Source organism: Lepidochelys kempii, chromosome 2 (assembly GCF_965140265.1).
Source record: "Lepidochelys kempii isolate rLepKem1 chromosome 2, rLepKem1.hap2, whole genome shotgun sequence".
Taxonomy (NCBI): Eukaryota; Metazoa; Chordata; order Testudines; family Cheloniidae; genus Lepidochelys; species Lepidochelys kempii.
The window spans coordinates 80,737,135-80,759,658 of NC_133257.1; the positions used below are offsets into that span (position 1 = coordinate 80,737,135).

The window sequence follows — 22,524 nt, forward strand, 5'->3', positions numbered from 1 at the left end:
TCTTATACTTCTTTGTTCTTAGCTGTTACAACAAATGAGCAGACAGTGATCAATAAATGGAGGTTGAGGGGAATAACAGCAAATTGGTAGACTATAAATAAAAATGCAAACATTAAGTGGCAGAATTGAATGCATATTGGACACTGTTAACTTCTCACAAACACAGCTGGGTAAATGGACTTGTGACTAGCTTGAGTCATTTAATTTGTGGGCAAAGCAGCAGCAGTCTAAAGACTTGGGCCCTGTTCATCCAGTGAGATCTTCATAGGTGACACATTTGCTCCTATGGAAATCTTATTGAAGTAGTTTTGTTTTTAGGCTTACAAACTATTATGATGGATGATACACAGGTCAAAATAGACTGAATGTCAGGGGAAGGGCATTTTCTTTCCATTAAATAGTAAATTAGTTTGAACTATTAAGAGATGAAATTCAGTTGTTATACGATACAGCTATCATGGGGCAGGCTTTGCATGATTATAATTTTGTGTGTGCAGGAAGCCAGTCCCATATATTAACCGTTTTATTGAAAGTGTGTGTGTGTGTGTGTGCGTGTGTTTTCATTTACCTGTTAACCCACTGGAGTCCAAAAAGGCTTCCAGTAGTATAGACAGATAATAAATGGCACTGCAGCTGATTCAGAATGAAGTGGAGAAAGGAGACAGACGGAATAGGGAGTAGGCGGAAGCAGAAGAAATGTCAAGGGAAGAAACTGAATTTGTTGAAGGATTTTAATCCCAAACCTAGGTTGTGGAGGATGAAACTATGATGGAATGTGGAAGTATTTGTAATATCAGGAGATATGTTTTATCTTTTCTCTCTCTTTCCTTGCCATTTCTTGTTTAAATATTGTTCTGTCTTAAATTTAGGCGATTCAGTCCTTTCCTAATCACACCTGCAAGTTCTTAGTACTTGAATTGGCCCGACTTGAGGCAATGTCTCCTGTCTGTGACTGGTGAGGCACTGTTTCTGGCCGAATGGCTTTTCTCTATTTTATCTTATTCTGGTGTATTATTATTTTTCTGTCTCCTCCTCTTTTGTTACCTCTTCTGTTCTATCTTCTTTTGCCCTTCCTCACTCTTACTGGTTTTCCCCAGTCCCGCAACAAAAATTTCCTCCTCCATGCCCCCTTTCCTGCCTCAAATCCCCCTTATTCTTACCCTGCTTTCCCGCTTATTCTGGTGCCTGCCCTACCCCTTTCTTGCTTCTTTTCCCCAATTCGTTCTCTATCCCATGCAGTCCTGTGATTTCTCCCATGCAATAGGTTTTCTGCTCACATTGCAAGCAGCATGAACTGAACAGTGCTTCCACACCATAGCTGGGGAAGTGAAAAAGTCCTCAAGCACTGCTCCTGGTCTACATCACCTTTGGCCTTGCTAAAAGGCAAATGGTGCCATGCTAAATGAGGGCTAGAGTGAGTTTGCTGCATGAGTCAATTTGAAAGAAAAAAAGTTTGTTTTTGAAGGGAGGTATTTAAGCCCATTTAAGAAAAAAAACTCCAAACTATATCACTCTTGCAAGAAAATGGATGGTTGTTAATGGGTTGCAGCAAGAGGATTCAAAATAACAAAATCCTTTTGTCTGCTTTTGCTCATAGGGTGCCAGGTAGGCAAAGAAGCCAACCCTCCTTTGTATAAAATTACCAATGATCTGCATGTATATATTTATAAGAGAGTAAAAATGGAGGAAATGACCAGTATAGTGGAAGAGGTTCCCATTCCTTGGCTCTTCAGAAAACTCCTAAAAATAAATTAAAGAAGTTCTTGTTAATAGGAATTGTGTGCCTGGGCCAAGAATAGTATAGATGTTATAGAACTAGGGCATGAAATGTATTGACTCTTGTGTTTTGTGCTCATTTCTACTATATTTGTTAGAAACTGTTATTGGACAAGTACCTCTGTAATAAAAGCAATAGTAATAATGCACATGAAATAAATGGTGTTTGTTTTTAGCATCTGTAGAGTTCTACCCAACTCACAATTAAATTAGTGGAAAAACTCTGTGACCAATGTCAGTGGGTGCAGGGTCAGGATCAAAGCTTCATTACAAAAATATAACCACGTTTGAGTTTTTTGAGCAGCCCCCGTTCTTCCTAACCAATAGCATCTATTTCTATCTCTGCTTGTCGTCTTTTTCAAGAAAGTCTATGAAACTAGTAGGCACTGAGGAGCTGTATAGACCCTTTTACAAGCAGTTTGTCCATAGTGTTCAAACTTGGGTGTCTCAAGTTAAGCTCCTAAATCCAAATTCTGTTTCCTACATCAGTATTTCTTGTGTTTCAAAAGTGCCTGAGCACCTGCAACTTGCATGGATTTCAGTGATCTTTGGAGGTGCTCTTGTAGTGGACATGGAGCTACTTTTTAATAGTTTATAAATACTGTATTTTGACCCTGTTCAGATGGTTGATGTGGGACTATACTGGGTTAAATCAACAGGGTTGTTGGGGAAACAGGCAGGAAGGCAAAACAGTGACTCTTGTATGAGAGACACCTCTTAGCAGAGCCTTTGTTGTTTGTTATAGGGTAATGGGAGAGCCATTGTCCCAAGGAGATTAGCTCACCCTCCTGTTGAGCCTACCAAACTGATAGCACTCCAGGTCATTCTGATTTCAGTTCTTATATCTATATTTAAGCTTGTAACTTGAGGCACCCAAGTCAGAAAATTTTGGCTTTCTTCTACTGAGACTGCTATGCCAGTCTGGATGAACACAATAAACTTGCTTTGTCAAATCTCCTTTCTGTTCTCTTCTCCAGAAATAGAAGTAGGACTGAGGCTAGTGATTCTTGGAGGAGTATCAGTTTTACTTTGCAGGCTCAATCTTGAGTATCCTGAATTGCTGTTTTGTCACTAAGTTATGTAAGGAAGGGAAGAGAAGCTATCCACAATTGGTTCTTTCCATCCAACAGATTGTTGGTGGGGTTGAATTCTACGCTTGCTTTCTGGAGGAGGTGATAGTTGCTCTTTTATCCTAATGTGTATGCTGTGATCTTTTCAATTTGGGCCTGATTCCAATGCCACTGAAGTCAGTGGAAAGACTCCAGTTGACTTCAGTGGGTGATGGATCAGGCCCTTTACGAGACATGCAGTAGTATTTTTTTTCCTATCATAATTTTTTTTGTGCTGACATTTTATATGAAAAAAGCCGATGTTTTATTCACGTTAATTGTTCACACCTAAAACGTTCTTGGAATATAGATAATGGATTAAGGGAAAAAAGACAGAATTTTTCACGCTATGTATTCACCAGTATGTAAGACACTGAACTACGTTAACTTAGTCTCCTGAAAATATGAGTTATAAAGGTATAGTATTAATAGAGAAGTTCTCCTGATCTTAACGGTCTTCACTTTGTTCTTCTCACAAGGTTGTGTTTTTAATAACTCATGGATCACTTGCAAGCTGTCATTCTCTGAGTAAAGCTGTGATATCAGACAAAGAATCCTGGTAGCATTGTCGTTGATTATGAGGTGATTCTTTAGGTGTGTTTGTGTGGAGCCCCCTGTAAGGTGCAAATGTGCCTCGTGTACATGAGATAGGATTTTTTGAATACCAGTGTCCAAGATCACACATGCATCATGTTTCCATGCAGGGCCAAAATGGATGGGGCAGCCACAGCCCTCCCTCAGTTCCCTCTTAATGCCCGAGCAGGGAGATGGAACCCAGCCAGTGTCTGCCCCACAATTCTCTTCAGAAACCCTACATTGGTTCCTTTAAATCTCTTCCAACCTATTTGGTGAAGATCTCTTACCACCAAACTGATCAGTTCCCCAGTACAATGACCTGTACAGTGGGATAAGGCACTTTGAGCCAGTCGCCACAATTTACATCAGAATCCAATTCCTCAGGGTTCAAACTATGCCTGTCTTGTGATGGAACTATTTTTGTCAAGGGTGGATACAGCCTAGAGAACCACATCCCAAATAAGTTTTCTGTGTGGTAAGTCCTTCTCCACCAGGACCCACAGAGGAACACTCAGCTCAGCTCTTCTTGGGCAATCCATGTGGATGACTTTTGGACTCAAAAGTAAGGAGTACAGTAAGGCTGGATAAACTAGTGTTAGCTGGCACTCCCTTGGGCACTCTTCACTCTGGGATTGGGCACTGGAAAGAAGTGAAGGAGGATGCATGTAGAGTAGGCACCAGTGATGTAGGCCCCAACCACCTTAACATCAGTAAAGGCCGCTGTGTGCAAGACCTTGATGCCTATTGTCTGAGCACTGAGTCCCTCAGCACTGAGAGTCACAGAATGAGAAGCCTGACACCAGTCCAAGGGCTTCATGTATACTATAGAGATATGCATATCACTGCTGAACATGTTCCTGGTATTGAAGAGCTGCCTGTCACCCACTGGGCTATTGGATATTGTGTCATTTGGGGGAGAGAGAGAGAGAGAGCGCACAAGCATGAGCATCTGGTGGTTAGAGCTCTTACCCAGGATGTGGGAGATCCAAAATCTAGACCCCCTACTCCAGTGACTCTTAAATTATTTATTCACTGTGGAACAACTTCCACAGGAAAGACTCAAGGAGGCTCACATCAGAATATCCTATAGCCCAGTGGTTAGAGCACTTACCTGAGAGGTAGCAGATCCCTGTTTAAGATGCTTCTCCATCTTTGGTGGACCAGGGTCTGCCACATCCCAGGTGAATAGCCTAACCATGAGCCTAAAAGTTATGAGAGAGCTCCTCCTCTGCCTCCCTCCCCTGCAGTTTCTTGCTAAAACCTCATAATTCCAGGAGTGGTTTTGCAGATGAGAATTGCTAGCAGAGAGAGGTGCCTCCCTGCAGCCTGGACGTAGGTGTTTATCTCTGAGAGGGGCAGGGTTTAGCACACACCCCTTTAATTGGCATCGCCCATTGGCTGGCTTAGGCAGCGCCATGCCTAGCATGCTGGCTTCGTGAATCAGAGTCTAAGGCTGTGTCTACGTTGCCACTTTCAGCGCTGTAACGTGGGCAGTGTAGACATACCCTTGGGAACCTAGACTCCTGTACAATGAATGAGGAAAGAAGGATCCCTTAGGGTATGTCTACACTGCTCACGTTACAGCGTGGCCGTGGCAGCGCTGTGACATGGGCAGTGTATACATGCTTTATCGCGAGGGGAGAACTCTCCTGGAGATAATTTTTAAAAAACCACCCCAAACGAGCAGTGGTAGCTTTATTGCTGGGAGCGCAGCGCTAAAGCTTTTGTCGCTCTGAGGGTGTTTTTTCACACCCCTGAACGACTAAAGTTTTAGCGCTGAAAATGGTGGTGTAGACACAGCCTAACTCAGGCTTTGTGAATCACAGTGATTTTCTAGGCACCTAAATGTTAGGCACTGTGATGCTCAGCACGCTTGAAATATGCCCTCTTCCTATTAACTCAGCTAGGCCTCCTAGTGAACTACGAAAAATCATCTTGGATCCTATTACTGATGATAGAGCTCATAGGAGCTCTGTTCTGTGAGAGTGTACCTCCCTGAAAACAGGTTCCTGATGCACAGGATAGAATCAAACCTGATTATGATGGAATGGATGCATGTGGAGCAGCTAGTTGTATGATGATGTTGCAGCCACTCCAGCTCTGGCTCAGGTCAGTCTGTTCCGCAACAAAACTATGTTTGAGTTTCGAAGAGGATTCGAGCAGATGATGGAGGGAAGGCAAGAGGAGGCTGAAGGGAAAAGTCAAGGCTTGCAGATGAAAGCTGGACTGGTGAATTCTGAGGATAAACTGCTGGGTGGGGACAATGGCCAGTGGAAGCATGTGACTACAAGAACCAGGCTGAGGAAAAGACCAGCTAGTGAAGGAGAAATAGAGTTCATGAACAGGTTTGCTGAGTTGGAGAATGAAGAAGGGGTGCAACAGGCAGTAACTGAAGGTGGGAAGGCCAGGAAGAAGAGAAGAGCGGCAAGTCCTATAAGAAACGCGGAGTTCAGAGTCCCAGCAGGACACGTGACGACTTGCCAAAGATTGCAAAAGGGAATGAAAGACAAGAGGACTCGCAGCCGGAAAGAATAGGAGGAAGGCCAGAGAATCACACCATCATCAGGAAAAGGCAGATCTGTGTGGTTGGAGACTCCCTACTAGACAGGCCTGTCATCAGAGCTAATTTGGAGAACAGAAGAGTGTGATGTCTATTGGGAGCTAAGATATGTGATGTGGATCTGAGGCTGAAGAAAATTCTAATGGGAGCAGGAAAGAATCCACTGTTTGTCCTTCATGTGGGAACAAGTGATACAGCTAGATTCTCACTGGAACATATCAAGGGAGACTATGCCAAGCTAGAGAAGATGCTTAAGAAATTGGAGGCTCAGGTGATCTTCAGTGGGATGAGAGGAGGAGAATTAAGGTTATGACAAGATTATGATACTCAACAGATGGCTCAGGCAGTGGTGCTATAAGGAGGGCTTTGGGATGTTTGACTACTCAGAGGCATTCATGGACAGAGGACCATTCTCATGGGATGGACTCCACCTGAGAAGGGAGGAAAATAGACTTCTGGAATGGAGGCTGGCACAACTCATTAAAAGAGCTTTAAACTAGAAACTTGGAGGAGACAGTTGGGAGATGCTCATATAATCTCCGCACCAGATTTTTAACACTGAGAGGGAGGAAAATCAAGTCAAAAAGGATACAGCAATGGGGAAAGGAGCAGCAGTGGGTAGAAGAATGGACATTTAAAAGGAATGGTGGTGCTGATACCAATGATGCTAACAGTCAGGTAGGTGATATTGGCAATAGAATGACTGTATCCACTTGGGCGAGGAATGTGGGAGAAGCCAAGCAGCAACACTTAAGATGTTTGTACACCAATGCAAGAAGTAACAAAATGGAGGAACTAGAACTACTTGTGCAGGAAATGAAACCAGATATTATAGGGATAACAGAAACAAGATGGAATAGTAGTCATGACTGGAGTACAGGTGTTTGAAGGGTATGTGCTGTTCAGGAAAGACTGAAATAAAGGCAAAGGTGGTGGAGTAACACTGTATATTGATTACGAGGTAGATAGTAAAGAAATTAGAAGTGATGGAATAGATAAGACAGAGTCTGTTTGAGCCAAAATCACTTTGGGGAAGAAGCTACTAGAGATTTATCTTGGGAGAGTGCTTGGGGTATGCTGCAGACCCCCAGGATCCGATTTGGGTAAGCATAGAGACCTCTTTAATGTTTTTAATGAAATAAATACTACTGGCAATTGTGTGATTATGGGAGCCATTAGCTTTCCAGGTATAGATTGGAGGACAAGTGCTACTAAGAATACAGTAAAAGCTTTGTTAATCGGCAGGTTTGGGAAATCCGGGGTGCCAGTTAGTAAAAAATTCAGGTTAACTAAGAGTTATACTTACCAATGGAATGCCAATTTTCAAAGAATTAGAATACAATAAAATGAATAAAGTATAAAATAGTATACAGATACTCACCAATCTAGTATTAGTACTGCATTGCAGAGTGGTTGGTTTATTGAAGCATTTAGGAGTATACAAGTAAAGTTTTCTATACAGTAGGTTATTTTATGACACTGTATATCACTATAGGCAGTGCATAGCGTACACCCAGATCACTAAAAATACATTTAACACAAAAACTATACTGAACATAATTTAATCTTTCTTTGATGATTCAGAAGACACTTCAGGATCTTGCAGTTCCTCAGGGTCATTATTATCAACATCAATTATCATTGTAGATGTAGAAGGTGTAGGAGATTGGGCTGAATCTGTACTGATCCTATGACACACCCTGGAAGCTGCTTTTTTGAATGAATTCCTGGTATTAGCTTGCTTGCTTGTCTTCTGCCTCTTTTGCATAAAAGTAGAGTGCAGAATGTGCAATTGCATAACCTCCTGGGCAGTATAACATGGCTGCCTTTTTGCAAATTTAACTATTACGTCAAAAGCTGAAGCAGCTTTTCCCCGTGTTATTTTGTCCTCTTCACTAAAATCATCTCCTTCACTGCCTTTATCAGTGTGCTTTGACTTTTCAGGATTCAAAACATTCTCTATTATTTCTGCATCAGTAACAGTATGAGTATGTGTCACTTCAATCTCCTTGTCAGCTTCAACCCATTCTTCTATCTCACTTTCATGAAGTTTGCTGATTGGGTGTGAAGGAGTATCCTTCACCATCTGATCATTTCAATGAAAACGATTAATATAAAATACTGTCTAGCTGTTCTAATTTAGGCATATGCAGAGTATGGCATTGATCAACAGCTTTATTTGGCTCACAACTAGCAAAAAATTGAGCAATTGTCCTTTCTGAGCCTTTATGCTGTATATCATGGGCGAGCCAACATTGTACTCTTGAATCAAAACATTCCTATTCTTGCCTTTTTCAAGATGTTTACAAGTATCTATTTTCTGTTTTAATGTCAACACAAGTCTCACGCTTCTTTCCTTTGCTTTTTGCTGGTATTTTGAATGCCATAATGGTAGGGTGGCGTTGATATTTTACGACAAACACAGGACAATACACCAAGTAATAAACCAACTGATCACAATGGCAGATATAAATAGAAAGAACAGCATTTGGCTCTTCTTGGTTAACTCGAGCATAGTCCGACTGCTCTTGGAAATACTCTGGTCCCAAATAGCATTGGCATCGATTCTGGTTAGCTTTGGCATTGGTCCCAGTTACTAGATTGAAGATGTGCTGGTTTCTAGAGCTTTCTGGTTTGTAAAGTGCTGAATTACACCTCTCTTACTGTAGTAGGGCCCAGATTTTCCTGGATGTGATAGCTGACGGATTTCTTCACCAAATAGTCACTTAACCAACAAGATGTGATGCCATTTTTGATTCGGTATTTATGAGTAGTGAGGACTTCGTAAAAGAACTGGTTGTAGGGGACAACCTTGGTACGTGTGATCATGATCTAATTCAGTTTAAACTAAATGGAAGACTAAACAAAAATAGATCTGCAACTAGGGTCCTTTCAAAAGGGCTAACTTTAAAATGTTCAGGGAATTCGTTAGGGAAGGCTGACTGGACCAAAGAACTCAAGGATCTGAATGTGTGAAGGCTTGGAATTAGTTTTTGCAACTTGGAATTAAAGTATCTGAAGCCTGCATCCCAAGCAAGGGGAAAAATTCATAGGGAAGGTTTGCAGACCAAGCTGGATGAGCAACCATTTCAAACAGGTGATTAAGAGACAGCAGAAAGCCTACAAGCAATGGAAGATGGGATGGATCAGCAAGGAAAGCTACCTCTTGGAGGTCAGAAAGTGTAGGGATAAAGTGAGATCTGCCAAAAGCCAAGTAGAGTTGGACCTTGCAAAGGGAATTAAAATATAATAAAACATTCTATAGCCATATAAATAAAAAGAAAACAAGAAGTGGGACTGCTAACCACTGAGGATGGGATAGAGATAATCTGTGCATGGTCCCACACCTAAACAAATACTTTGTCTTAGTTTTTAATAAGGCTAATGAAGAGCTTAGAGATAGTGGCAGGGTGGCTAATGGGAATGATATGGAGGTAGAAATTACCATATCTGAGGAGGAGGTCAAACTCAAACAGTTTAATGGCACTAAATCAGGGGGCCCAGATAATCTCCAGCCAAGAATATTAAAGAAACTGGCATATGAAATTACAAGCCCAGTAGTAAGGATTTTTAATGAATCTGTAAACTCTGGGATTGTACCGTATGACTGGAGAATTGCTAATATAGTTCCTATTTTTGAGGAAGGGGGAATAAAGTGATCCAGGAAACTACAGGCCTGTTAGTTTGACCTCACTTGTTTGCAAGGTCTTGGAAAAATTTTGAAAGGGAAAGGAGTTAAGGACATAGAGCTAATTGAGATAAAATACAACATAGTTTTTCAAAAGATAGATCATGCCAGATCAACCCAATCTCCTTCGTTGAGAAGATTACTGTTTTTTTAGACAAAGGAAATGCAATAGATCTAATCTACCTAGATTTCAGTAAGGCATTTGATACAGTTCCATATGGGAAATTATTACTTAAATTGGAGAAGATGGGGATTAATATGAGAATTGAAAGATGGATAAGGAACTGGTTAAAGGGAAGACTACAGTGGGTCATACTGAAAGGTGAAATGTCAGGCTGGAGGGAGATTATTAGTGGAAATCCTCAGGGATTGGTCTTTGGACAAATCTTATTTAACATTTTTATTACTGACCTTGGCACAAAAAGTGAGTGTGTGCTAATAAAATTTGCTGCTGATAAAGTTGGGAGGTACTGCGAATATGGTAGAGGACTGAAATATCATATAAGATAATTTGGACTACTTTGTAAAATGTAGTAATAGAAATGGGATGAAATTTAATAGTGCAAAGTGCAAGGTCATGCATTTAGGGACTAACGGCAAGAATTTTTGCTATAAGTTGGGGACGTATCCGTTGGAAGTGATGGAGGAGAAGAAGGATCTGGGTGTATTGGTTGATCGTAGGATGCCTATGAGCCACCAATGTGATGTGGCTGCGAAAAAGACTAATGCAGTCCTAGGATGCATCAGGCGAGGTATTTCCAGTAGAGACAGGGAAGTGTTAGTAGCATTATACAAGGTACTGGTGAGATATCGTCTGGAATACTGTGTTCAGTTCTGGTCTCCCATTTTTAAGAAAGATTAATTCAAACTGGAACAGGTGCAGAGAAGGGCTGCTAGGATGATCTGAGGAATGGAAAACTTACCTTTTGAGAGGCAACTCAAAGAACTTGGCTTGTTTAGCTTAACCAAAAGAAGGCTGAGAGGAAATAGGATTGCTCTCTATAAAAACATCAAAGGGATAAATACCAGGGAGGGAGAAGAGTTATTTAAATTAAGCGCCAATGTGGATAAAAGAACAAATGTGTATAAACTGGCCATCAACAAGTTTAGGCTTGAAATTCGATGAAGGTTTGTATTAGAGGAGTGAAGTTCTGCATCAACCTTCCAAGGGGAGCAGTGGGGGAAAAAACCTAACTGCCTTCAAGACTGAGCTTGATAAATTTATGGAGAGGATGATATAATGAGATTGCCTACAGTGGCATGTAGGCAATCTGCGACTAATAACAGCAAATATCTCAAATCGCTGGATGGGCACTAGATGGGGAGGGCTTTGAGTTACTACAGAGCCTTCAAAGTACTACAGTTGTCTGGTTGGTGGGTGTTGCCCACAGGCTCAGGGTCCAACTGATTGCCATATCTGGGATTGGGAAGGAATTTTCCCCTGGGTCAGACTGGCAGAGACCCTGGGTTTTTTTGTCTTCCTCTGCAGCATGGGGCACTTGCAGTTTTAAACTTGTAAATGGTGGATTCTCTGTAACCTGAAATCTTTTAAATCATGATTTGAGGACTTCAGTAAATCAGCCAGAGGTTATGGATCTATTACAGGAGTGAGTGGGTGAGGTTCTTTGGCCTGCAATATGTAGGAGATCAGATTAGATGATCATGAAAGTCCCTTCTGGCAATAAAGTCTCAGAAGGTGATGGTTTCACTTTCATTTGTTACAAAACTGAGTTGGTGGAAAGAATCTGGAAACATGCATAAAGGGATACCATTCTCTAGTCCTTCCCCACCAAAGACTTTAATCATAGATACATCATGTAGGGAAGCCCATTTGGACCACCTACAAATGCAAGAGACTTGGTCCCCAGAGGATATGGGGCTCCACATCAATGTCCTGGAGCTCAGAGACATCAGGCTAGCCTGTGTGGTCTTCCTCCTGTTCTTCAAAACTCCACAATGTAGATCTTGGTAGATAAAATCTCTGTGATGCACTAGATAAACAGATAAGGAGGCACATGCTCATCTTCCCTCTGCCTGGAAACCATCAAGCTCTGGATGTGATGTCATTGAGGTGGAATAATCCCCACAGCTCTTCATTCCTGGGTGTCAGCAACAACCTGGTAGACTTGCTGAGCAGACAGTTGGTCACCACTCGAGTGATTGCTGTATACTGTCCATCATAGAGACAGTATTCCTCCATTGCTGGGCCCTGCTTGCCACTAATGTTAATGTCAAGTTGTAGAACTCTTATTCTAGAGTGGGTATGAGTCTGGGTCATAATCAGATGCCTTCCTTCTGCAGTGGTCCTAAAGCCTTCATGTATGTCCTTTCACAGAACCTCCTGGTCCCGTCAAAGGTGACAAAGCCACTATCACTCTCATAGCTCCATACTAGCTGAGGCAGGTTTGGCTGGTAGACCTACTACAAATGTCCATCCAGTCTCTAGTCCAACTTCCAGACTGCCCAGACATGATCTCTCAACAGTGTGTCCAGATATGGCATCCAGACATGAAGTTGGTGCACGTGATGGCATGGCTGTTGGCTGGTTGAATACTGTAGACAGAGACTACTCCCTACAGGTCCAGAAAATCCTGATACAGAGCAGGAAAATATCTTCAGAAGAATGTATTTGCCTCAGTGGAAAAGGTTCTCAACATGGACAGCCCAAAATGGTCTAGACCTGGTCAGAGCCTTGGTAACTTTGATTCTCAACTACGTATGGCATTTAAAACAGAATGGCCTCTCATTAAATTTTATTAAGGTCCACTACTCATCGGTTTCAGCTTGCGTTCTGCCTGTACAGTCATGTTTTAGTCTTCTCACCCAGCAGTATTGAAATTTCTCAAAGGGCTACTACACACTTACCCACCAGTCACAATGTACTACCTGGGACCTCAGCCTAGTCTTTCTGAGACTTATGCTCCATTTGAACCTCTGTCAAACTACTCCCTGAACCATCTCACCATTAAGACAGTTTTCCTAGTGGCAATTGCTTCAAGCACTTATGGTCAAGCCTCCCTATACAACATTCCATAGGGAAAGGTGGTGTTGTGACATCACCCTGAAGTTCATTCTAGAGGTGGTTTTGGAATTTCATCTAAACCAGCCAGCCAGCCTGCCTATCTCCTTCCCAAAGCCAGAAGAAAAGAAATCACATACTAGATGTATTCAGGACTTTGTTTTATTGCATTGATGGAACCAGATTGTTCATACTGTTGTCCCAATCTATTTATAGTCCTTTCCAGGCATTCTGAAGTGAAAGCCATCTCCTCCGAGGATATTGAAATTTGGTAAGACGGTGTATCTTTGTGTTATTTGGCTGGTGCATTTCTCCCTTGAACATCAAGACTCACTTCACCACAGTTCAAATGACCTTATCTACCTGCGTCAGAAACGTGCCAATTTCTGAGATTTGCAAGGCAGCAGTGTGGAATAACCAACTGACTTTTGTCAGTGATACATTGTACTTAGCTGGCAGAGCTGATGCCGAATTCAGGAGATCAATACTACAATCAGTGTTTGACTGATGAAGCTAGAACTCCTTATTCCCATCATCCTGACAGGATGCTGCTTGCCAGTCACCTGCAGTGGGATTCACACAGATGCGTACTTGATTAACTGTTCTTGTTGTTGTGTCAACGGTTCTTCAGAATGTTAGCATGGATCCCACGACCTGCCCTCCATCCACAGTTTTTGAAGATCCTAGCTATTGGGCTTTGTATTACAAGGGAACTGAAGGAGGGTTTTAGCATCTCTTCCCTCTGTGCCCTCATAAGAGAGTACAAGGAGGCACAGGGTACATATATAGCCCCAATGGACACAGCTAGTTTAAACTCCCCTCCCCAAAAAACCAACCCCCCCCAACCCTGATCTCATGCCCATTTTATGCGCATGCACAATAAGAGCCACACTGACTACAACATCTCGAAGAACCACAGTTACTGGGTAACTGTTTTTTACTACATAAGTCTCTATTATATTGGAATGTTTATAATATGTTCTATAATAAAAATAATCTTGTTTCCATGACAGTTTAGTTTTTTAGGTTGTGAATTTTCTGCATTAACTAAAATTATTTTCTTAAAATACTTGCTGTTTTATTATTTGGTGCTTGCTTTAATGACCATTTACAAATGAACTGAATGGGAGGTATAACAGATTATCATTATTTACAGTATATGTTCAGCATATGTTACATGTGGCTTTCAATCTACAATTTTAATAAAACACTCAAACCTCTTTAAATATTTTGCTTAATATAGTTTTAAAAGAACCTTAATTCATATTGTTTATAAAATAAGTGCAGAATGTAAAGCCGTATGGATGATAAGATGGTGTTTCATGTTAGTGCACTGTCTGTGTAAGACCCATTTTGTGATTTGAAGTTTCAGGTCTGTGTCTGGGAAACACTTTATGGATGTGAGTGTTCTTGGAGGGGAAAGGTGACTAAAAACACACACTGCTTGCCCACATGGTATTGGGGTAACTTACTTATACCTGGTGGTTCTGAAACGCTTGCTTTGCTTTAAGAAAAGGAGTACTTGTGGCACCTTAGAGACTAACCAATTTATTTGAGTATAAGCTTTCGTGACCTACAGCTCACTTCATCGGATACATACTGTGCATACTTTTTCCACAGTATGCATCTGATGAAGTGAGCTGCAGCTCACGAAAGCTTATGCTCAAATAAATTTAGTCTCTAAGGTGCCACAAGTACTCCTTTTCTTTTTACGAATACAGACTAACACGGCTGTTACTCTGAAACCTTGCTTTGCTTTCTTACTGTAAAAGAAGTTACAGTAGTTGGAACAGTTGTAGTAATGGGTTGGCTTGATACAAAGGAAAAGCATGGTGCTTATCTTATGCACCCTCTTTCTACAAGAACAATTGAGTGTGTTGAGATCATACAAATTGTTCTGAGCTGTACCATATATTTTCTTAGAACAGGTATGTCTGTTTTAAATACCTGAATTAGGAAAACGTAATGTAATCTTTAAACATAATGGACTAGCTAAATTATGCCCTAGTTTGAAAGGGGTTTAACTCCTGTTAACATCAGAAGCTGCACTCAGTTATGCTAAAGCTGAAAATGATTGAGTGTATTCAGCATGACTCAAGATACGTTACATATATTTGTGGCAAGTTGCTAGTACCATTCCGAAATGGCTGATAGTTGAAGAAGACTGTTTTGTTTTAAATGTAGACTCTTCATGCTGCTAATTCTGTATCTATGTATTTGTAGTGAGAGGTCAAGCCCTTAGCTGGGGATATCATTTGGGAATACTGTAATGTAAGTGAAATCTATGACCTCTTAATAAGCATCAGGAGAAGGAGATGGGGATCATTCTACTATACGCCCTGGGGGTATCTTCCCTTAAAGCAGACGAGTTGGAACTGTTCAACTTTTTATTTTTTTTTCAGTTTTACCTTCAGGGGGAAATTGATCGATTGGAGATGATTATTCCACAATCTCTGAATCTTTCTTCCTCCATGCTGTGATGGGAACACCTTGAAGTTTAAAGGGGTTGTATCTCCTATGTGCATTGTAGAATAAACCCAGGGAATTTATGGGGACAGCAGTCCCTTTAACACAGTTAGTGTGATAGCAGGCAACATTGGAACTAAAGTTTGTGGACTGAAAAGGTTATTTTAGTTAAATTTTACTGACCAAACATGAGAATTTGTCTGTATAAATGTGAGGTTTGGGTTTTTTTGGGGTAAGTTTCTGGAAACGCTTGGGTGTATCTAGATGAGATAGTAGAACTGAGAATTATAATGGAAAATAGAACCAAATTAGAAAAGGTGAACCACTAATACTGTTTCAAAAAGATCAAACTTGATGGGGGATTTGGGATATTGGCTTAACAATATGAAAGAATGGAATTTTTTCCATAACGTTTTTTGTTCAGACGAACTTCTTGTAATGTAGTAAAAAACAAACAAACCCCTCTTTGATAGTAGCTGTATTTATGGAGAAATACGTAAGTAAAATATATAATAATTCTTGTTCATAACTTTTTTCTTAAAAAAGCAAAAGAATGAATCAAGTATGAGTTTTATATAATGTATTAATTCATGCAGAATGAATTGGGGGACATTCACTTGTGAACTTTCTATTCCTTGTTAAATTTTGACTTTTTTCCCCTAACTCTTTAAAATATTTCTATGGCATGCATGGAAGAGATGGGCTTCTTCAAATGTCTTTTAAAATGTATACTAAAGAAGCACATCTGTTTAAATTAATATAGTGTATTGGCACTTTATCAGTATATGTAATATATGGATGTTCATTAAAAATTTAATAGAATTATCTGTCACTCTTATTACCTCCCTAACTGTGAATAGAACTGGTATCTCTCATTTGTTTTACTGCATCCCAGCAGGAAGTCCAGTCAAATGACTGGAAGAGGGTTGGGTGACTCATGTGGGGGAAGCTGGAGAAGGGTCAGGTTTTTGAGCATTTTGCAACCCTCTACCTAAGCTGTAAAAGCAATGAAGAGAGAAGCAGGAAGGCAGCTGCTGATTTACCTTTTTCTAACAAACATGGAGTTCAGCATGGGTGTGGAAAATCTTTAATATTGTTAAAATAAAACCTCTGTTTAACCATTAGAATTTTTGTTTAATTAAATAGTAGTTTTATATTAACAAAGGTGAGTTTTTTTATAAAAAGTTGAAAAATCTCCAGTCTTTCTTGTATATTCAAATGTAAAGTCACTTTTCCATCGGCCTATACTACATCAGTGTGTCAAAACTTGGCTCTCTGTATGATTTCTAATTATTCTTTTAAAACATATTTAAGTCACTTTGAACATATTGTAGCATTTGTTCTTCTTTGTGATGTTGGGAATTGGAGTATTTTATATTACAGGACAGTTTTTCCTTTAGTCAAAATCTGTGTAATCTACTGGATAGCATATTTTCCTTGTATTTTCCCAAACCTATTTGATGAAATCCTGGCTCCATTGAAGTTGATGAGTGTTTTTACCAATGACTGCATTGGGGCCAGGATTTCATCTATTGAGTTCAGATACTCATGGGATAGTTCTGTGACTAAAATTAGTCAGATTAGAGATTCTCCTGTGAGATGGATCACTGCACTTTCAACAATCTTCATCACCCCCAAATATTCTGCATTTATTAAAATGTCTAAACAACTCCTGCTGAAGAAGTGAAATATAGTCTGTAGTGTTAACCCTGTAATGCAGGCTGTGTGTGTGTGTGTGTGTGTGAGATATCTTCCTCTACTACAACTCCAAATGCTATTTCAAATAGAGTAAGACTGAAGAGGAGGAAGTGGAAAAATTCAGTGTTTCTTCTTAAATTTAAATCTTCTCTTCCTCCCTGTCTCACACTCTTTCATTTTTAGGATAGTTAAGCACTGGAATAGGATTCGAAGGGAGGTTGTGAAATCCCTGTCATTGGAGGTTTTTAAGAACCGGTTTTAAGAACACCTGTCAGGTATGGTCTAGGTATACTTGGTCTTGCCTCAGTATAGGGGGCTGGACTAGATGACCTCTTGAGGTTTCTTACAGCCCTAGGTTTCTGTGATTGTCTTTGTTTTTTCTTGAGAAGAAATAATAAGTGTGTAAAACCTATGTCTGTTTTTCTCTCACATGCACAGTTTCTGCTTTTCTCTCCCTCATATTTATATTTCCCATTCTTTTGGTGAGTTTTTCTGCTGGAATGTTCTTTCCTCCCTTCCAATCTCTTTCCTACCAAAACAGGGCCAGATGTCACCATGATTGTCTCTTCCTCTGGCTGGGGAGGGATGCATATATTTCCCTGTGATGTGAACTAAGTGCACTGCTCTGAAGTTCTCCCCACCTTTATTGCTTCTCTCCTTTTGCCTCTTCTCTCCCTCCTCCAGTGTGCCTCAGTATCCTACTCTTTCTGGTCCTTCTGTCCCTTTAAGATTTCCAGGATAGTCCTATTATCACTGTAATAGATACTTCAGCAACAATGGCAGAATGAAGCTGAGAATATCCTAGTGAGTTTCACTGTACAGCTTCTGCTGGGCCATATTTGATTGCATTATATGCAGGAAGCAGGAGCATAGGTGGCAATTCTAGGATTGCTACCTATCTTGGTATTTTCACAATCACCCCTGTTTTTCTGGGACTGATTGTGGGAAAATTTCCTGAGCTGATTGTAACAAAATAATTCTCAACTTCATTTATAATCTTGATCACAAAGTTTATTTTATTCTTCAACTTTGTATACTTTATTATAATGCACTCATTCTCTCCCAGAGAAAGAATTACAAAATTACAAAAACTATAAAATATTCCAAAAATGAATAAAGTAAATAACCTGGTGTGGAGGAAAGGGTGTTGAATTTCACAGGCTTTAAACTTTATAACATAATCTGTCAATTTGGACATGCTTGAAATTGGTCTATTAATGAAGATGAGTATACATGAACTGACCTGTTTCTTTCTGAATCCATTGTGCCTTTTTTTCTGTTACATTAAAATGACCGGTCAGTGCCTAATGATATACATAAAAAATGACTTGGTTAGTGCTCCTCTGTGGGCATAGTGAGAGGACTGTTACAAATTAAGGGCTAACTTCTACCCTTTGGAAAATTAATATGTTCAGATACTAAACCAAAATGATGCCCTGTATGGTGTGAGCTGAATAGATCTCTTCCTACAATTTATGTTGAGACTAACATCTCCGTTAATGAATCTAATGCTGGGAGGATGGTAGAAGGGATTACCAGATACAACTGATAAATAAATACATGTGCAGTGTGTTACTTTCCCATTCCACTCTCACCAAAACATCATGTTTTCCCTGAAAAACCTGACAATCTTTCCAGTAGGCCCCTTGTTTTAGCTTAGTTGAATTGTGTACTTTGATATCCAGTCTTTTTAGAAAATGTCACCCCACCCTTAGGACTAATATTATAGTGAAGGCTGTGATTCTGTCTCAGAGGTTGCAGAAGTCTCTGGGGCCCTGGAGCAGGGGAGGCTTGGGGCAGTCAGCCCCTGTGGCCAATGCAGGGGCTAGCTCTCGTCCCCTGGGACCCCCAGAGCACCAGCGCCTGGGGCCCCAGGAGCTGCTAAGTTTTTGTCAGGGGTATTTATACTTTGACTCCTCGCTTAATGTTGTAGTTATGTTCCTGAAACATGCGACTTTAAGCGAAATGATGTAAAGCGAATCTAGATTCCCCATAAGAATTAATGTAAATGGGGGGGTTAGGTTCCAGGGAAATTTTTTCACCAGACAAAAAATTGTATATATATACACACACACACACACACAGTATAAGTTTTAAACAATTTAATACTGTACACAGCAATGATGATTGTGAAGCTTGGTTGAAGTTAGAGGGTGGAAGAGGATGGGATATTTCCCAGGGAATGCCTTACTGATAAGTGATGAACTAGCATTCGGCTGAGCCCTCAAGGGTTAACACATTGCTGTTTAATGTAGTCTCACACTCTACAAGGCAGCACGAATGGAGGGAGGGGAAACAACATGGCAGACAGAGAGACACACTCTGTGCGCGCGCGAGAGAGATGCGCGTTGCCCCTTTAAGTACGCTGACACCACTCTAAGTACACTGCCTTTTTAAGTAGATCAGGAAGTTGAGACAGCAGCTGCTGCCAGCAAGCTCCCTCTGTCCTGAGCCCTGTCGTGTTCCCATCCTGCCCTATATGGAGAAGGGGTAAGTGGGGGGCAGGAGCAGGGGGAGGGGGACACCCTGACATTAACCCCCCTCTCCTCAGCCCCCCCCACCCGCATAGCAAGCGGGAGGCTCCCGGGAGCAGCTCCAAGGCGGGGGGCAGGAGCAGCGCATGGCAGTGGGGGGAGGGACAGCTGAACTGCCGGCAATTGATAGCCTGCTGGGCGGCTGCTGCACAAGGAACTTAGAGGAGAGGGGAGCTGATGTGGGGGCTGCCAGTCCACCCGGGTTCCAAGCCCTCACCAGCTAGCTGCAATGGGCTGCTCTTCCTGCAAGCAGTGGACAACGCAGGCGGCTGCCAAACAACGTTATAAGGGAGCATTGCACAACTTTAAACGAGCATGCTCTCTAACTGATCAGCAACGTAACAATGAAACAACATTAACCAGGACGACTTTAAGTGAGGAGTTACTGTATTGTAAAAGTCATGGACAGGTCACAGGCTGTGAATTTTTGTTTAGTGCCCATGACCTGTCCATGACTTTTACTAAAAATACCCGTGACTACATCCTAGCCTTAATTAAAATATAATGACCATACACCACCCTGACTCCCATCCTTTCAGAAATTCCTGAATGAAAGGAGGTTTTGTCATTTCTGAGGTATATTAAAAGAAACAACTCGGGATATTTTTCTGCTTGATTACTGACAGGAAAATTAACACAAACCATTGCTCCGTCATGAAGAAAATGGATTTGAAGTCCATTCAGTTCTTCCATTGTTAAACCATGAGTAGATTTTAAGCCATTTAAAATTACTGATCCTGAAAAGCAAAGCTACAGCACCACTAAAGGGGTTCATAGAATGCATGGGTGAATGTGGAGGGGGACCAGGTGACAGTGGATGAATTAGAAAAATTGCCATAGCTTTTCATAGCTAATTACTTACAGTTGAAACCCTGTACTTCATGCAGATAATTAGTAGCTTCAGTATTTTCATGCAAAGACAGACATACATTTTTTTTTAAATTGGTAACTTCGAATTTTTCTGCACTATTCATTGGAATATGAAAGTCTGTCTCTCAACATCTTGCTCTGTTAGGTATGGTCCCCATGACCATAGTATCTGAGTCTTTAATGTATTTATCCTCACAGCACCCCCGTGAGGTAGGAAGTACTATTATCCTCATTTTACAGATGGGGAGGTGGGACACAGAGAAACTAAATGACTTGCCCAAGGTCACACAGGCATTCTGTGGCAAAGCTTGGATTGAACTTTGGTCTGCTACATCCCACGCTAACACCTAACCATGTATGATTTCCAGACTAAATCTCTCTTCATTGCAGGACATTCTGAAGATGATACTGTGGTACCTAGTCACAAAAGTAACTTAAATATGGGATGACAAGTGAAACTAGTCAGCCCTGGAGATGTAAACTTTCCAGCAGTTGCACAGGGATTTAACTTCTTGAGTCCCTTTGACTTAAAAGGCCGTTAAATAGGCAGGAAACCCCTCCCGGTTTTGAAAGGTTGGGGTTAATAGTTTTTAATTTTCTTTTAAAATCTATGTACAGGGGAAAACAAATTATGTGAGCTATCATGGGTATGTAAAACTTACGCCGCGTGACATTGCAATGGCTCTAGCCAAGCCATTGAGATACATATTAACCAGATTAGGTGGGTTTTGTTCTGACTGTACAAATGGACATAGTACAAGTGTGTGCTGCGTATTACAAGAATCTCAACCATGGCATGTTCTGGTGCTGTTACAATGCTTTCTTTGCAATACAGGAGTTTAACTGTTCTTTCATTAGTTGCGCATTTCAGAGGCATACATTGGAGGGGTCTACCTCTGTCCCACCCTTTCAAGGGGTGCAGTTTGCTCCTCCAGTCTCCTTCGCCAGCTCTGCTGGCTGGTGCATGTGGGAACGGCATGGAAGGTAATAATCAGGACCCACACCCACTCTCAAGAGAAACTCAGAATTGCAGTTGTGTCTGGACTTGAGAATGGCTTCTTGCATATCCCCCAGCCACACACACAAACGTTTGTACCCACACGGTTACGAATCACAATCTGGCTTTCATAGTGTGCATAATACTGCATTAGTTAGTGTTAATGCACGAATAAATGGTTATTCATTATGGCTGCTATTACTGCTTTTCTAATCTAAATCAGTCAGGTGTCTAAAACCCAAATTAAAAAAGGCCTAGTTCATATTGCATAACAGACAGATATGGGTTTCAAAATTAAACTTTCTTTTTGTGAATGGTTAGAGTGTAAAAGCACATCCAAACTACCAGCCTTTCATCCTCTAAGTGATATCAACTATCCTAAATAAATTGCTCCCAGGCTGAGAATTCATACACTTGAAACACTTCAGGCCAGAATTTAACTGTTCAGGTAAAAAGTGTTTTCAGTGAACTTTCACAAAAAGTTCTCTCTTTCTTTTAAGACCGTGTTCCTGATTTGTCCCATTGTTTTGATCATTCTATAGTTTAAGTCTTTGTGCTTTGTGCTTCTTCCTGGGCTATAACCAAAAGAACCATCTGCTGTTGGGCAAGATGGTGCTGAAGGAAAATGTCAATGAAGGAAGGCACTACATGCCTGAGTACCAAGTTTTGGGCATTGAAAAACCAAAATGCTATTTTTTTTAAAAAAAAATTAACACATGCAGCAAACAGATAATAATCAGCACATCTCTTTGTTTTTAAATTGTTTTTATTTAAGTAATATGAAGCTTAAATGCCCCCAACTTCCTATTGGAGAGGAGGTCCCATGCAGGGAAAAAGAGAGGGGAATGTGTCCTGTTTCTTCAGTGATGTCACAGTTTTCATTATCATCTTGCACTTTGTCACTGATGTCCTTTGTGGGCATAGAATAGAAAATGGGTTGTATAGGAACTCAAACCACTGGAGAATCAAAGCAAAATGTGGGGACAATGCAGTAATAATAATTTAACTCATCAGGTTTATCAGCCATCCGTATCCATGATCAAGCCATGATACATAGATTAGAACTATTACAGACTCTTATTTTTCAAAATCAAACAGAACTGAAAAGCAGATTTCCATATAGTTATTCCGGTGCCAAAATGGTTTCCATCTCATCCTGTCACCGGGACAAGCCATTTCCAATGTATTGTCCCTTGGATTACAGGTGAGTCTTGTGGCGTGCCCTCAAGGT

General features: G+C 40.8%; 1 protein-coding gene across 5 annotated transcripts in view; it reads left to right on the forward strand.

The window, feature by feature from the left end:
* Positions 1-22,524, forward strand: part of ZNF521 (zinc finger protein 521) — a 269,245-nt gene that overhangs the window by 23,840 nt on the left and 222,881 nt on the right. The gene's annotated exons all lie outside the window — the stretch shown is intronic.